A 16,173-nucleotide genomic window follows, 5' to 3' on the forward strand; every position below is an offset into this window, starting at 1 on the left:
GCTATAGGTTACGGCTTGGGTTGTCGTCCCTGCCTGCTTATTGGCTGGGCCGTGTACAAGTTACGGGCCTGAGAGAGTCCCGGCCAATCGGAGAGCCCTGCATCTGCACCAGGGTGCTTGTCAATCACCTGCGGTTAGCCAATGAGGTGGGAGAGGCGCTAATAAACCATCGATCATGGACAAGGAAGGCTAGAGTGTTGGCTTGGCTCCATTTCTCTCCCTTGGCAGCCATCTTGAATTCTGGCATCAGGCTCCCAGGCCCGGGCCACATCGTTTTACGTTCAGAAGTTCTGTGGTTTTCTGTGACGCTATCTCCCGAGGCGTCTGCACGCAGAGGGCAAAGCTTGAGTCGTTCCCGGGGCCCAGCTTCTGGCATCCACGAGAGCTGTGCCACCCCCCCGAACTCGGCAGCGCACCCGGCCTCTGGCCCATCGGCTTGCGACGGGAAATTCCCTCTCACCAAAAGAATGGAAAAGGAGCTGCCCCTAGTCGACAGCGGCCATGTCAAAGGAGAAAGGGGCCCGGCAGCGCCGTCACCAGCGCATCGCTGTGTGCATGGGGCGGACGCACCTGGGATCGCTGCTGCTAGCAGGGAGACCGATCAACCTGGAGCTGGTGTGACGTATGCGAAGCCAACGGCCGACTCCCCCTGCTTCCAGCAGCGGCTAGGCGTACCGTTCTCCGGGTCCACGGAGCTGGAAGGGGGAATTCCGCTGAGCCACCGCGGTGATGTTTACACCCTGGTGCCCTTGTAACCAGGCAGAGTTGGTGTCGCAGGCCTGGGCTGCGGTGCTGCGACCGCATGGCGGTGCCGCCACCGAGCCTCTGGCACCAGGCGCTGTCCCAGCGGACGGAGAGAAGCCGACAGTCCTAGGGGGCATCTTCACAGCACAGTTTGCGCAAACCGCGAGTTCGGTGGATTTTTAAGCTGTCCCGGCAGGGTGGGTGGGCTGCTGCTCCACGACTGCCACGGCTGAAGTGAGGAACACAGGAGGGGACTCGGTTTACCTCTGAGACAAGTAGAGACAGACAGACCGACGGGAGGGGGAGCTGCAAGGAAACAGTGAGGCAATATTGGCTGATGTTGCAGCCCAGCACGGTCACGCTGCGAGCAGGGCTGTACAGCATCCATGGAACAGTCACGTCACATCAAAGTGCCCTCAGGCAGCCATGGGACGTTGGAGCATTGAAAAACAGCAACGCAACATTGTGCCAAAATATCACTGTGCCCAGTGCGATGCCATGGGGCAGCAGGACACCTGGATTCTGTGGCGGAGTGTGACACTGCTGGGAAGGAATTTCATTCCCTCGGGCTGCAGTGCAATGCACGGGGAAGACCATGGGTGGCGGGTACCATAGGCTGGGGGAGGCTGTGCCTCCCCAAACAGCCAGGCATGGCCCTGCCCACGCTCTGCCCCCAGGCCTCCTGCTTCCGCTCTGTGGCCTGGCTCCAGGGGCTGGGGCCACACTGCCCTCCCTCCCGGCGCTCCGGGGCTGGGGGTGCTAGCCTGGGGTGGGGGCCAGTGGCTGTGCGGGGGTGGTGGTGGATGAGGCAGAGCCTCGGGCAGAAGGGGTGGGGCTGGGGGCTAGGCTCCCCAAGCCGGCAGTTCATGTGCCACCCATGGGGAAGACCTCGTTTTAGGCTCCGGCTGTGCTGTGACCAGGGAGTGTTCTGATGTTCATAATTCTCATTGTTACCTGGTGCTTTGCTGACCTTTTGTTGTGAGCATATAAGATCAACCATAGTGGGGCAGAGCGATGGGCCAGCTACCACCATCCTGTCTTCTGAGCATGGCCACTGCCAGGTGCTTCACAGGGAAGGACCAGAACAGGGCGATTATCGAGAGATCCATCCCCTGTCGTCCACTTCCAGCTTCTGGAGTTGGAAGTTTAGGGACACCTGGAGCATGGGGTTGCGTCCCTGACTGCCTTGACTTACAGCCATTGATGGACGTATTCTCCATGACTTACCTCGTTCTTTGACTGTGCGTTGTAGCCACCTGTTGTGTCAGCTCTTGTACTCTGCCGTAAGTGCTGCACGGCAGGGACCGTGGGTCTGCTCTGTGTGTGCATTACATCTGGCACCACGGGCCCCGATCCCTGCCGAGGGCCCCTAGGTGCTACCACAGTGCAAACAATGAATGTTAAAGGGGATAATTCCCAATCTCACTGTCAGGCCTGGGGGAATCTGAAACGTTTTCCTCTGGAACAGCATCAAAGCATACGGCCTCCCTGTGCCTCTCTATGCCAGCTCCATGCCCCTGCATCCCCTGCGCACGTTCCAAACACCTGCAATGCGGCCCACTCCACATGTGGGTGCAGCCCATCCAAATGCCCTGTGCCCCAGTGTTCCTCTACACCCCGCCACTTTTCCCCTTGGCTCCCAGAGCTGTGTGAGGGGCAGCCCCAAGAGTGCCCCCCCAAACACTTGGGCCACCAGACCTCGGTAGCACTCCCCCCATCCTCTGCACCAACCTGACCCTGGCACCTAGTCACCCGTGCCATCCTGCCCCCCCCATCACCTGCGCCAATCTGCCCCACGCCGCGCCCCATCACCCGTGCCATCCTGCCCCCCCCACCCCTCCCCCATCACCTGCACCAATCTGCCCCACGCCGCGCCCCATCACCCGTGCCATCCTGCCCCCCCATCACCTGCGCCAATCTGCCCCACGCCGCGCCCCATCACCCGTGCCATCCTGCCCCCCCATCACCTGCGCCAACCTGCCCCATGCCCTGCCCCCATCACCCATGCCATCCTGACCCCCACCCCTCCCCCATCACCTGTGCCAACCTGCCCCACGCCCCGCCCCCATCACCCATGCCATCCTGCCCCCCCACCCCTCCCCCATCACCTGCGCCAACCTGCCCCATGCCCCGCCCCCATCAGCCGTGCCATCCTGCCCCCCCACCCCTCCCCCATCACCCATGCCATCCTGCCCCCCCACCCCTCCCCCATCACCTGCGCCAACCTGCCCCATGCCCCGCCCCCATCAGCCGTGCCATCCTGCCCCCCACCCCTCCCCCATCACCTGCGCCAACCTGCCCCATGCCCCGCCCCCATCAGCCGTGCCATCCTGACCCCCCACCCCTCCCCCATCACCTGCGCCAACCTGCCCCATGCCCCGCCCCCATCAGCCGTGCCATCCTGACCCCCACCCCTCCCCCATCACCTGCGCCAACCAGACCCACGTCGGGGTCCTGGCGTCGCCAGGAATTGACAATAGGGGCCTGTGATGAACCCTCCAGGAATACGTCCCACCAGACTGGGCACCCCTCTCCTGGCGCCCCCGGCCTGGCCTGGGTGCCCAGCACCCACTCTGGGGATGGGGCCTTAGCTGGGTGTCCCTCCCGGGGGGGATTAAAGGGAGGAAGATAATTGGGGTAACCGAGGTACGGTGGCCGCCGTCGCCCAAAACGCCCGAGAAGGGCCAAATTTGCTTTTTGCCCGCCGACATATAATAGGGCCGCAGGGTACCCGGATGTCCAGGCTAAGAGACCCATTAAAGGCGCCCCACGGGGCGCTTTTGCCGCCTCCCAGTGGTCGCGGTCTACGCCAATCAACGGTGCCATCAGCCAGTGGGAGCTACAGGGCGGGCGTCGGGGTGTAGTCTCCACTTCGATTGGTCTAGGCTTCCGTCGGTCTGTCGTCTCGACCAACAGGCGTCGTTGCTCAGGTCGGGAGGCGGAGCCGGTGCTGCGGAGCCGCGGCCCAATCAGCATCATTGTTTGTGGTGGTGCCGGCTGCCGCTGGTGTCTGCGGCGCAGCGTCTGCTCCGCCCGCCCGGCCCGGCCCGAGGGGAGCGAGCGGGGCCGCCGCTGCCGGCCGAGGTGAGCGGGGCCGGCTCGGGGGAGCGGGCGGCCCGGCCCGGCCCGGCGGGACTGGCCGGGGGGCGGTTAGGCCGGGCCTGGGGGGAGGGGCAGGTGCTGGATTCGGAAAGGGGGGCCCGGGGCGGGGGCGGGGCCGCCTCATGCTGAGGGGGCGCCCAGCGCCCCCCCTTGGGGGAGGAACGGCCCGGCCCGGCCCGGCCCGGCCCCACGGGGGAGGAACGGCCCGGCCCGGCCCGGCCCCACGGGGGAGGAACGGCCCGGCCCGGCCCCACGGGGGAGGAACGGCCCGGCCCGGCCCGGCCCCCTGCGGAGCAGTGACTGGGCTGGGCGAGGAATGGAGCGGGAACATCCCCCCCCCCGCCTCCATTCCGCCCCTCGCACCCCTGGACGGGCCGCGGGATCCCCTCCCCCACAGCGCGCTCATTGCGAGGCGGGCCGGGCCGGGCCCCCCTTTCTGGGCTGTTGCCATGGCGCCTCCCCAGTGGGGTGCGGGGGTGAGAGCCGGTCGCTTCCCCTCTCCTAGGAAAGCTGGTTGTCCTTGCTCACCGGGGCAGGGGGACATGGCGGGGGGAGGGGGAGACTGCTGTGGGTGGGGGCGGGGGGTGCTTCTTTGCCTCCTGCTGCCCCGTTCAGGGGGTCTCAGGGAACAGTCCTCATTTTTCTCTTCCTCCCATTGCGTTTCCTTTGGGCTTTCCGCTACTCTCCTGTGTCTGTACGTGGAGTGTCTCTTGAAATCCACCCCCTCCTTGGAAATCTAGGTTCTCTTGCCTGACACTTTCACCATCCTCGCCCTTTCACCATCCTCATGCTGGTTCCCCACATTGGAAGTGGGAAGGGAGAAGGCAATGTGCCAAGAACACCTCCACACACATGCTTTCATGCGGTGCATTGAACAGAGAGCCCAGTAATTGCCTTTTCTCCTCCTCTGCCCAGGTACTGCTGCCTCCCCTGTGGGTGGTCTGAGCAGTAATGTCCATGCCCATGTTTCCTGTTTGGGGTGGGGGAAGCTGCGCAACAGAGAGGGTGCACTGAGCTCTTGGCTTCATAGGCCTTCTCAGTCTAGATTTTAGAAAGCCCTGGAAGACTCTCCCTTCCCAAGTTCTCCCTTCCCAAATTCTCATCCTGGGCTTTGGAAATTTGTGTGGTGATGGTACAGCTCCTCACCCGATTCCCTAGGAGAGGACATTTTATTTGCAAGCAGTTTAAACCACGCTGTCGTCCTTCCTGTGCACCTAATCTAAAACTTCAAGTCTTGGTTTTGAGGCTTTGAGCAGTGGAGGTGGTGGTGTTGTGGGGAGGGGGAATTTAGAAGAAAACGGGGGAGCAAGAGGCATCGTACAAATGCTGGCTTAGTGTTCTGCAGTTTTGCATTCTACTTGCTTTGCATACCCCCAAAAGGGAATTTTTAGAGCCATGCTTGGATACTGACAGGCTGGGGGTGGAGTGGGGCGTTGGGGTGGGTGGGTGACTGTGCCCTGGTTGAAGATGATGTGGGAGGTTGACTCTTATTTTGCAGCAGTTCTGGAGGGTGGCTGCAACAAACAAGCATTTAGGGAATACAGTGATTTTTAAGGATCATACATGACTGATTGCAGGCAAATGAGTCTATTCTGTCCTCTAACTGTGCATGGAATAAAGGACTGACGGAGCTTTTTATTAGTCTAGGTGCTTTGGGAAGACTCCCCTCCCCTGGAAACCCTATTTATCCAAGACAGTTCTGCCTTCTATGTTCTGCTCAAGTGAATAGTATGTTTTGTTTTAAATGGACCGTGTCCTTCGTCATTAGTGACCAAGAGTATTTCAGTTCGAGAATCTTCCTGTAGGTTTTGGTGTTGATTGATAGACTACTTGAGCTTCTTTTAGCCAGGTGGTAAAGGGTGCTGCATGTACCATAGAAACAAAGGTGTTTGGGCTCTATCCACTCTCAGGTCAAAACCATAGTGAAAACATATGTAAACGTGGTTGTAGCACGTTGCACCGAGCACAGCTGAGATCCTGACCTGGACAGCTGTGTAAAGGAAACCCTTGTGTGTATGAGCTTTGATGTAGGCACGTGTTTGGGGTTGATTGCATCCTTGGTCTCCTGGCTGGCTGAGAGGTATCAGAAAATGGAGGCCCTAGGTGCTCAGAAGGTCTCTTTGGACTGATGATCTGGTTTCTGACTAGCTAAGGCCTGCAAAACCAGGTGGAACCTCTGCCTCTCTGCTTTCCTGATCACATGGTTGTGTGAAACTGAATGTGACATGCAGCTGACAGGGAGCATCCATCTTTGTGGTACTGTGGTTTGCCTTTACCTAGCATGGTCTGACTTCCTGTTTAGCTGTCTAAATGGTATCTGTGAATTCTGATATTTCACTTGGAACAACTATTGTTTTTTTGTTAGGCTCCTCAAACAAAAGAGCTGTGGCTCTTCATGTCTCCACTTAAACACTGTTAGGAGCAGCAGGAGGATACATGATTAAAAGAACAAATTAAATTTAGGTGCTGTTAGTGTCTTGTCTGCCTTTTTATATCTATGCCAATGTCCTCTTCTGGAGAGGAGACATGGTGCTTGAGAAGAGCTATTTAGAAAATGCACAGGGTTAAGGAAGTGTATTTTCTGGATGCAGTCTCTTGATTTCTTTAATCTGCTTTGCAGTTTAAAAAACTAACATTTTTTAGAATAAACCTTACCCCTTGCATTATTTACGGTTCCTTTTGTTTTTCCTCATTTACTAACTGGGTGAGGTAGTGTTTACAGCTAGGATAAGACTTTGAACATGTTTCTTTTTAGAAGCCCAGTTTAGGAGAAATGCAAACCTTTGTCTAGCAAGTAGCCCCTCTGCTCCCCAGCTGGTGGGAAAAGAACCCTGTTGTGTTGCATCCTGACTGAAGGAAAATGAACTTTGGGCCAGCCTAAGCCATGAGGCTCACTGCCACTGGAAGAAGAGAAATGTTTAAATTGTAACCACTGTCAAAATGTCTTTTTTGTTTTAAAAGTTCATGCTTCGAACAGCCTGGCAGAGGATGGACTCTTTCATATATTAATAAAAAAGACCATTGGTTCAAAAAGTACTGTTCTACTTTAGGAGTTGCAAGGTGCCATTGAAAGCTGCTCTTATCTAATAAGTATTGAACTTGAAGCTCTGCATCATGTTCATATTGAGGCACAACAGCAAAATGTTTCTGTTGAAGGGGGAAAAAAACCAACCCCTGGCTATAAATCTAATCCTAGTGTAAAGCTATCCACCTCTTGCTCACAAAAATTCAACCTATCAGACAATGCCACATGCAGTTGCAGTTTTATAGCATTGGATAAACCCACTCTAAGATGCATAAGAAACTTTTGCACATAACTGCAGTACGTTTTCTTGTGTCGAAACTTTGCTGGTACTTCTGTATGTGCACGTGGAGAGCGTGTGTTCTATTGTCTCCTTTTAATATAACTCTCGGAACACTTCCAGCAATCTCCCTGTAAAAGGGACAGATTCCTGGTTACATCCAAAACAATAAAAGAAACAATCCTACTCTTGCAAAAAGAAAAGGAGTACTTGTGGCACCTTAGAGACTAACCAATTTATTTGAGCATATTGAGCATAGCCTCTAAGGTGCCACAAGTACTCCTTTTCTTTTTGCAAAGACAGACTAACACGGCTGTTACTCTGAATCCTACTCTTGTATGTTTGGTCCTTTACCTCAGGCTAGTGCAGAGATGCCCAATGTAAGAGTGCTGGCATTTCATTTTGAATAATTTCTCTTGCATATATATTGCATACTGTATCTGCATGGTGTAGCCTTTTTAAACATGTAGGATGATGATTGCCATTCTACAAATGTTCTTAGTTTACATCTGCTCAGTGTGATATACCAAACAATGGCTCTCAGAAAATAAAATGTTGTTTTATTCTTTCCCATATTTCTTGCATTCGCTATTATCCGTGTAACTGTAAGTTGTTACTCCTAATCAGTTTTAAACATCAGCATAATAGTTGGGGATAATTTTGCAATTTAAAAAAAAACTTGATGAATTTGTTCCTCGCCACCACCCACCAAACCTTTTATTGTTTAACAAGTGTTAGATGAGGCAGTCAGAGAGTCAATTTCTGTAACACTGGAATAATGGGGTAGCTCTCTATGGCTGTTTCTATACTGACTCTGTTCTGAGATTCGCAAAAAGAAAAGGAGTACTTGTGGCACCTTAGAGACTAACCAATTTATTTGAGCATGAGCTTTCGTGAGCTACAGCTCACTTCATCAGATGTTTACCGTGGAAACTGCAGCAGACTTTATATACACACAGAAAAAAAAGATTGTCTCACTATGGCTAGTGCCAAAGCAGTTAGGAGATGGCAATGGTCACCTGGAACCATTTTAACCACTGTGTTGCCTGAACCTGTTGAAAGGAGTTCTGCAAGGAACAGGAGTGAAAATGCATGGAGCTGTGCTGGTGTCGGCAACAATCACGTGTTTTCCAGGAGGGGAAAAAGGCCTAAATATTGTGAAAGAGCAGCCAGTCTTGGCATAATATGTGCCTGCTTGAAGAGGTGGAGTTGCCATGCTTATCTGAGTAGTGGGGGAAAAAAAAATTTTTTTGTAAACCTTAAGGAACATCATTATTTTGAAAATGACATCTTAAAGCCCTTGTACAGTGTGTAAAGTCTGAAATATTTCAGTTCCTAAATCAGTATAATGTAAGAATCCGACGGCATGCAGTAGGAGTGTTCTCAATTCATCTAAACTTGTGCAGTGTGTTCCAGTGCTATTGGGGTGGACTACCATATTTTTACAGTGACAACACTATTTCCGGAGCAGTGATGTCTCTGCAGGAAAGTTGTTTTTACTGCTGCTGGCCTGGGCTTCTCTCTTCTTTCTCTCCCTGAGTGTCTGGTGTAATTGAACTCCTGCCCCACCTTCTTTCTTTTGACACAGTGGAAGCAGGAGAGTTAAGGTTTCAACTCTCAGTGAATCTGGGCCAGGAGCAACAAAAACTTCATTTCCGGAGAGATGCTGGTGGCCCAGTGAGACAGCAAATCTTTCAGCCTCCATTCCATCTCTTGCACAGAAGATAGAAAATCTTTAGGGATGTGGAATTGGAATGTATGTTTTTCTTATGCTGTGGAGATTAATGAATATAATGTTTAGCTAACCTAAAACAGAGCTGTGTACCTCATGGTAGTTCTGGTGCTTTCTAGTTATTTAAAAATAACCCAGGGCAATGCTAATTTCCCCCCCAGCATTCCAAACTTAATAGAACATACCCAAAGGTGTTACTTGTGTGGTGAATGCATGAGCTGGGAAGTGTGTTTTTAACACTCCTTGGAAGTGTGGGCTTCAAACACTGCTGTATTATAAGTACAGTGGATTTGGCTTTAACAAATACAGTACTTTCCTCTGTTAATGAGGCAGGGGATACAGGTTGTATTGACATTGTCATGTTGTGTATGTCTAGGCCGCAGTCCTGTGTACCACTTTACTCACATAAGCAGGTCTATTAACTTCAATGAGACTGTTTACATTAGTAAATAGTAAAGTTGTGTGTGTTGTAAGGGCAGGATCTTCAGTGTGATGTGGATGCCTATGAGGTTATTGAGAGGAGGAGGGAGGGCCGCTTACAGTTGTGATGCTGGAAGGTTCAGTAAGAACCTTTGCTGCAGTCTTGGTGTCTTCCTCATGTAGTAAATAACTCCTTTGAAGGCACTCTTTGTCCTGTGCCATCTACAGCTTCTCATCCGAAAGCATCTGTATAGACATGGGGATCAGTACACCAGTGCCATTCTGTCCTCTCCATGGTTTGTCCTCCGCTAAGCCCAGCCAGGTCATGCCCTCGTGTCCAGTTTCCTGACATCTAGTTGGTGGTTGTCTTCTAGGTCTGACTGACCTTGGTTGAGTTTGCATTATTTTCTTGGGCATCCTGTCATCTGTTTGTCTTCTACAGCGTCACCACCGTCATAATCTCTTCTGATGGCAGCCAATCCTGTACCCTGACTTCACAACCTACTTTCATTTCCACTTATTTCTCCTTTATACCTGCTGTCTTCAGAAGGGCTCTCATTTCTACTGCTTCCAGCCTTCCAGGGACTGTTTCATATAAGGCAGCTTCTTCCAGACCTTAGGGTTTGAACTGTGACGTATGAAAGCTTGTCTCCTCCGCCAGCAGAAGTTGGTCCAATTAAAAACTGCTACCTCACTCCCCTTGTCTCGCTCATCTCGTGGGACCAATAGGGCTACAAAAGTGCAAACCTTAAAATCTAGTCAGCTTAAAACAAGGGAGCATTAAACTGGCTACTCACAAAGCAGTATCCAGAATATGGCTGAAATCTTCCTGAATAAGAGTAAAAATCAGCATTTGGAAATTCAAGCCCATTTAAATGTAAGGGTGCTAAAAGAATTGTTTACAAAGCTTCTGTCTAAAATTAGAATGAAGCATTGTTTAGAACTGCAGAGGAATCTAAAGAACCTTAGGGGCCTTTAGCAACTTGAGAGTCAATATGACCATTGACTATCAATCATAAGGTCGGGTCTAGAATGTCTGGGTAGCCCCATCCATTTTGCTTTATTTTTCATTTTTCATTAAAATTCAGTGTTGGCTGGTATGTTTCAGTTAGGTGGTGGCTAAATGGTTTAGTAGTTTGTGTAAAATGTTGGATCCTCTCTACTTACCTCATTTGTGGGAGCTGGCCCAGTTTTGGGGATAAACCTTATTAAATGACTTGAGAAAGCAATTCCGGTCCAATACTAACAATACAGTAGTCCTCATTTACAGTGTCCATGGGACCTGTCTCATTCCTCAAAGTTGAAGTATCTTGCAGGATGACTGAAAGAGTCACAAGGGGGGAAAATACATTAAAAGAACATCAGGGCTGCAACAGAAAATGAAACCAAAGGAATTCTCAGTTAGGGACGAAATGAGCCGTATCTCCACCAGTACTCAGCCCACAGGGAGCGCTAAGGAAGGAGTGGAAGATGCCCCATTGCGTGCAGAGGTATTGGAGGAGATGTGGTAGATTTCATCCTTAACTATACGTTTCCTTGCTTTGGTTGGTTTTCATCACAGCAGTTGGTATGGTCCTGGCAGTTCCTTTCCTATGTAAAGTTTTCATGCCTTTTTTTAAAAAAGGCAAACGTCATTCTGTTCAATATGTAAACGTACTGTACATAGGTGGCGTGTGGTGGTGGTGTGTGATTTCTCTGAGCAGCATGCTTATTGTCAGAGCTACGTGTCAATAACTGGGCCAGTAGCTATGTTAAAACAGCTGAGAGCCATTGTGGACATGTCCTGTTCTGAACATCTTTAGAAACAAATGTTCAGGGTTTCAAGCAACTATCTCTGTAATGCATGCATCCTGTAAGAATGTAATGGGTAGTCCAATGGTGATAGAAAGGAGACTGTGTGTAGAAGTAATATGAAGGGTACTGGGGGAATTTTTAAAATGTATTAAATGGTGATCAACCAGTACTCTGTTTTGTGTGGTATGCACTCCCCTTTCTGCTCCTGAGGAGAGAGGCAGTTCCATTCTCTGTCCCCAAACTTATTTCTTCTGGGTTTAGACTTCTGAACTCTGTGCAGTTAAAGGGCCCCATCATTATGGTACCAAGGGACCAGACTTGCGGTAACTAATATAGGCTAGAATTTGTATTACTAAATGAATTTTGTGAACACAGTTAACTCTCAAATGGCCATGTTGAGATTCTATAACAAACCTCAGGAATGATGTAATTCCAAAATATAGAGCAAAATACAGATCGGCACAGAATGGCAAAGCCCACCCTTTCAGGAGTGAATGCCTTTAAGTAGAGGGTGCTTCGGCAGAGCCATGCTGCAGAGACCTAGACCTTGGAGATGGCTCCGTCTGGGTGCTAGATCAGGTCTCATCCACAGCACCCTATATGTTGTAGGTGAGTGAGATATGCCTGTGGCCATCATATCGTGACCTCTGTCTCCTTAGGCCTTATCGAGAGAATGGAAAGGCCTCATTCGTTCTGGAAGAACATGCCCAACCAGAGTCTTGTCTGCCATTCAGGAAAATGAGGACTACCCATTATTCCTCATTCGCCTTCTCATCTCTGGGTTCTGATTGTTGTCATGTCATATTAAATATTTAATAATTAGACAAAAGCCCCTACATTTTTCAGTATGTGTAGATAAAGCATGAAATAGTGCATTTTGTCAAAGTTAATCTGTGCTGTTTTTATTCAGATATTGAGGTGTATCAAAGCCAGAAGTAAAAGCCAATAATATTATGAAATGACTGACTGAGGTTTTTAAGAGACAGAGCCAGTCTAAAAATTCTACATCTGTCTGAAAAGTCTCTCTACACCTGTTAAAAGGAGGAGCCAAAATTACTGTATCTAAAAGAGATTGGAGAGGCCTGGAATTCTTTTTTTTCAGTTTGTATATGGTTGGCTTCAGTGTTTCCCCTGTTGTAGTCAGTTGGTCAGTTTCCTGCTGCTTGTCTGGGTCTTAAGCACAGCCAGCCACAATAGAGGAGAGGGACGCTTGTTTATATTAACTGTGAGAAGCTCACAGTTGGCCTGAAGACTTTGGGGTAGGTGTAATATCTGAAACTATTTTAAACTTTAAAATGGATGATGTCCTCTCCTTTAATCCAAAGAGCCTACACATTTTAGGCCCTGCTACCACATTCTGATCCATGTAGGCCTGCGCTCATGTGGAGTCCAGTTGAACTCACTGGGTCTCCATGTGGATGCAGGGATCTGAGGCCTCGCATTTCATGAGACGATCTCACTGTTGCAGTGTCATAAGTGAGCCCATAGCAACAAAAATGTAAAAGTCACTGAAATTTATTGCACTATCTTTATTTCCAAAGAGGAGAGACTGCAAGTTGACAATAGGAAGGGAATAGAAAAGCCCTCTCTCCATGCTGCCTGTCTCGGGTGATGGCTCCCTCCATCCAACTATTAGCCTTTTGGAGTGCTGAAGAGCATGAAGGGGGGAAGGGTATATGTGACCTTCCAAAGAGAGAGAACAGAATTAATCAACAAGCAAACCTTCTAATTTCAGCTTTAGTCTCTCAACTCCTTTGGACTGGCAGGTGGCAGAATGTTTGAGCTGTAAAGTCTGTTCTCAAATGGATATGCTAGCCTGTGGAGACAGACCCAAATGTGTCTGAATCCCACTTGGCCCAAGTCTGGGGTGACACGGAAGCTTTGAAATTCCTTGTAATTCTTTATTTTAGGGTGGGAGCAGATAGGAGCATTTGCCCTTTTCCCCAACAGACGAATCCTAAGAAATGGATGATTAGACTAAGACTCCAAACAGGATGGATTTGATTTTTCATAGATACTAGATACTAAGGTCAGAAGGGACCATTATGATCATTTAGTCTGACCTCCTGCACAACACAGGCCACATAATCTCACCCACCCACTCCTGCTCAGGAAGACTCAGTTTAATCGTGGATTTCTACATAAAAGGGCATTCTCATTGGTTGTTATAACCTTAATACATATTCTTCACAACTCCAGAGAGAGAGGTAGGTTTCATTTTTACAAGGTACACACTATACATTTTTAAAGTGACTTTTATTTTGAAAACTCTTCAGATTAGTTTTACAGCTATATCAGAAAATGAATGGTTAATTCATTTACCAAAGGTAATTGAAGAGATATTTATGAAGTCATTAGGAGATGAACTATTTCCAATTCAACAGGTTAATCATTAATATTTGGAGGATTTTCTTGCCATGCTGTATTAGGAGGAGAACATCACCAGACAGACAGTTAAATTGTTTTATTTAACAAACAACGTTATGTATTCTGGTTTTTTTCTTCAACAGCAAACATATAAAATTTTAACAAAACAAGCATGAATTTAATTTAAACATTCACTTTTTAAAAATTAGGGTTTTTTTGTTAAAATTGTTTTTTAGAAAACGAAATTTTTTTTAGGAAAACAAAAATTAAATCAACTGTCAGCTAGGTCAACATGAGAAATTTAAAATATTGACTTCTGCACTCTAACTCAGTCCTCTTCACCTTCATTTTCCTGTTTGTTCATAATCTGGAAAAGAAAAACAAGCTTTCCTGCTTTTTCAGGTCCCAAACAATTTCTCAATTTGGAATGGATTAGTCCAAAGGAAGAAAATATTCTTTCTACACCGGCAGAAGAAGCTACTGCTGTTAAAAGTGAGATTATCACTTTAACAGACTCTGAATCCAAGTGTTTAAGTGACTTCCACCAGTTCACTGGTGTGACTTTCTTTAAAACATCAGCAAACATATATGTTTCTTGAATGGTTCTTATTCCCAAACAAATGACAGGTTTCAGAGTAGCAACCGTGTTAGTCTGTATTCGCAAAAAGAAAAGGAGTACTCGTGGCACCTTAGAGACTAACAAATAAATTTGTTAGTCTCTAAGGTGCCACGAGTACTCCTTTTCTTTATTCCCAAACTGGGTCTCTTTTACGGCCTGCTGCCATTATAGGTTTTCCCTTCTAGTGAGAGAATGGTACGGTAGATCTCAAATCAATGGAGGCTACACAGACCTCAATACTTCTGGAACATGCTGCTGAAGCAGTTTCACTTTTGTTTCTACTGCCTGTCCCTCTCTTCTCACATTTATCTCCAGACTTCTTCTCCTTGTCCAGATCGATGCCGCCCCCAACAGTCTTCTATTCATTGAACTTTTTGAAACTTTACACTTTTAGAGAGAGGTAAGGGATTGACTCTGTGTACACATTTGCAGAGGGACAATAGGGTTGAGGTCTTATTTCTCACCTCTATATATTATTTATTTAAAAACATTTTTGCTGTTAACAAGTATGTTACCTCTGGAGACACAAATCCACAGTTTGAGAACTGCAAAACGAAGCATCTCTGATGGTATCTTCTAGACTGAGCACTGAGTCCCATTGGATAGAGAGAAGGATTAACCTAAATCTATACATAAGCCCCTGGAACCCCATGAGATTGGGTCCCTAATCCATGAACTATTGGAACTCATTTACAAAACTTGTCTTAAACATTACATTAATATATTGTTTCATACTATAGAATTAGAATTGATAATCCCTATTCCATGATGAGATCTTTCAGCTATAATGTATCTTTAGACAGATTTTTTTCTCAAAGCCTTTTATCAAAAAAATCCGATTTAAATAAAAAAATTTGATTTAAATTTTTTCTTTTAAATCATTGATTTTTATCCACCCTGACCCCAAAGAAAAGGAGTAAAAACCTAAGCACTCCTTGAATTTGTGTTGGTAAAATCTGCTTGATTTGTGCTGCTTTTGCGATTCCCTTCTCTCCTTTGTCCACCCCAGAATGCCTTTTATCAGTCTTTTTCCCACAAGGAAACTACTGGAGTTGAGTTCTCTATTCACGTTATCTTGGCACTGCTGCTAGGCAAGGGGGCATGTTCTTGCTATGGTTAAAAACAGTTCTTGCCTAAAATCTAACACCCCCCCCCAAAAAAAACAAACAAACTGTTTAACGTAAGTTTTTCTCATTAACATCTTTGAGTGGGCATTTGCTGTGTGAGGAGTCATCGTGAGATTGTACAATGCAGTAGGCTGGTGGTATTGAATGGTGATATTTAATACATTCAAGGAGTATGGGGGACATTAAGTGAGATGGATAACTTCAAATTCTTCAGGAGACAAGATTTTTACTGCTGACTAGCTCTTGGTTTAACAGTTTTCTTCTTTTTCCTTCCCTGACTGCCTAATACTGTTTGAGAAAAAAGATAATTCACTTTAATAAATTATAAAACTTGTTTCATTGCAGTGGGTCATCATTTTTTTTCTTCAGCAGATTTACTGTTTGACTAGAATAAAATTCACTTAGATTAACTCTCCCTTTCAGAGACTGAAACTACTTGCCAGTGAGTTTGAGGGAGGGTGGGGAGGGGCATGTGGGAGTATGGTAAGACACGTGTATTACGGTGATCGTAACGTTTTGGAGGGTTCAGATTTTCTTTCACTTTGCCATTTAAAATTGATATATCTTATATATTCATAGAAGGTTAGGGTTGGAAAGGACCTCAGGAGGTCATCTAGTCCAACCCCCTGCTTGAAGCAGGACCAATCCCCAATTTTTGCCCCAGATCCCTAAATGGCCCCCTCAATGTGTTGTTTGGATATCTTGTCTTTGCTTTCCCATTTAAAGTCAATGAAAGTTGTGTACATGTATCCAGAGGCAAAGCAGATCCATAGAATTTAAGAAACTGTTTGTTTGAATGTATGTGAAATCTCTAAGGTGCCACAAGTACTCCTTTTCTTTTTGGAATATTATACTTTCCATTGTAAATTCTGGCAGTTTTCTGTTCTGTTACCTAATGGATTAAAAGGATTTGTGAAAAAGTTATACCTCTTAACCTTAATACTATAAGTAATTTGGTGTTTAAGC

The 16,173-nt window shown here is 47.8% G+C and overlaps 2 protein-coding genes across 4 annotated transcripts in view; one reads left to right on the forward strand and one right to left on the reverse strand.

The window, feature by feature from the left end:
* The window catches only part of UBAP2L (ubiquitin associated protein 2 like), a 397,837-nt gene that overhangs the window by 267,531 nt on the left and 114,133 nt on the right, over positions 1-16,173 (reverse strand). The gene's annotated exons all lie outside the window — the stretch shown is intronic.
* Positions 3,668-16,173, forward strand: part of GATAD2B (GATA zinc finger domain containing 2B) — an 80,437-nt gene continuing 67,931 nt past the window's right edge. For all 3 annotated transcript variants that reach the window (XM_073322403.1, XM_073322407.1, XM_073322406.1), the window contains exon 1: positions 3,668-3,828. The gene's annotated coding sequence lies outside the window, so the exon portion shown is untranslated. The remainder of the gene's footprint in view (positions 3,829-16,173) is intronic.

Source organism: Lepidochelys kempii, chromosome 24 (genome assembly GCF_965140265.1).
Source record: "Lepidochelys kempii isolate rLepKem1 chromosome 24, rLepKem1.hap2, whole genome shotgun sequence".
Taxonomy (NCBI): domain Eukaryota; kingdom Metazoa; phylum Chordata; order Testudines; family Cheloniidae; genus Lepidochelys; species Lepidochelys kempii.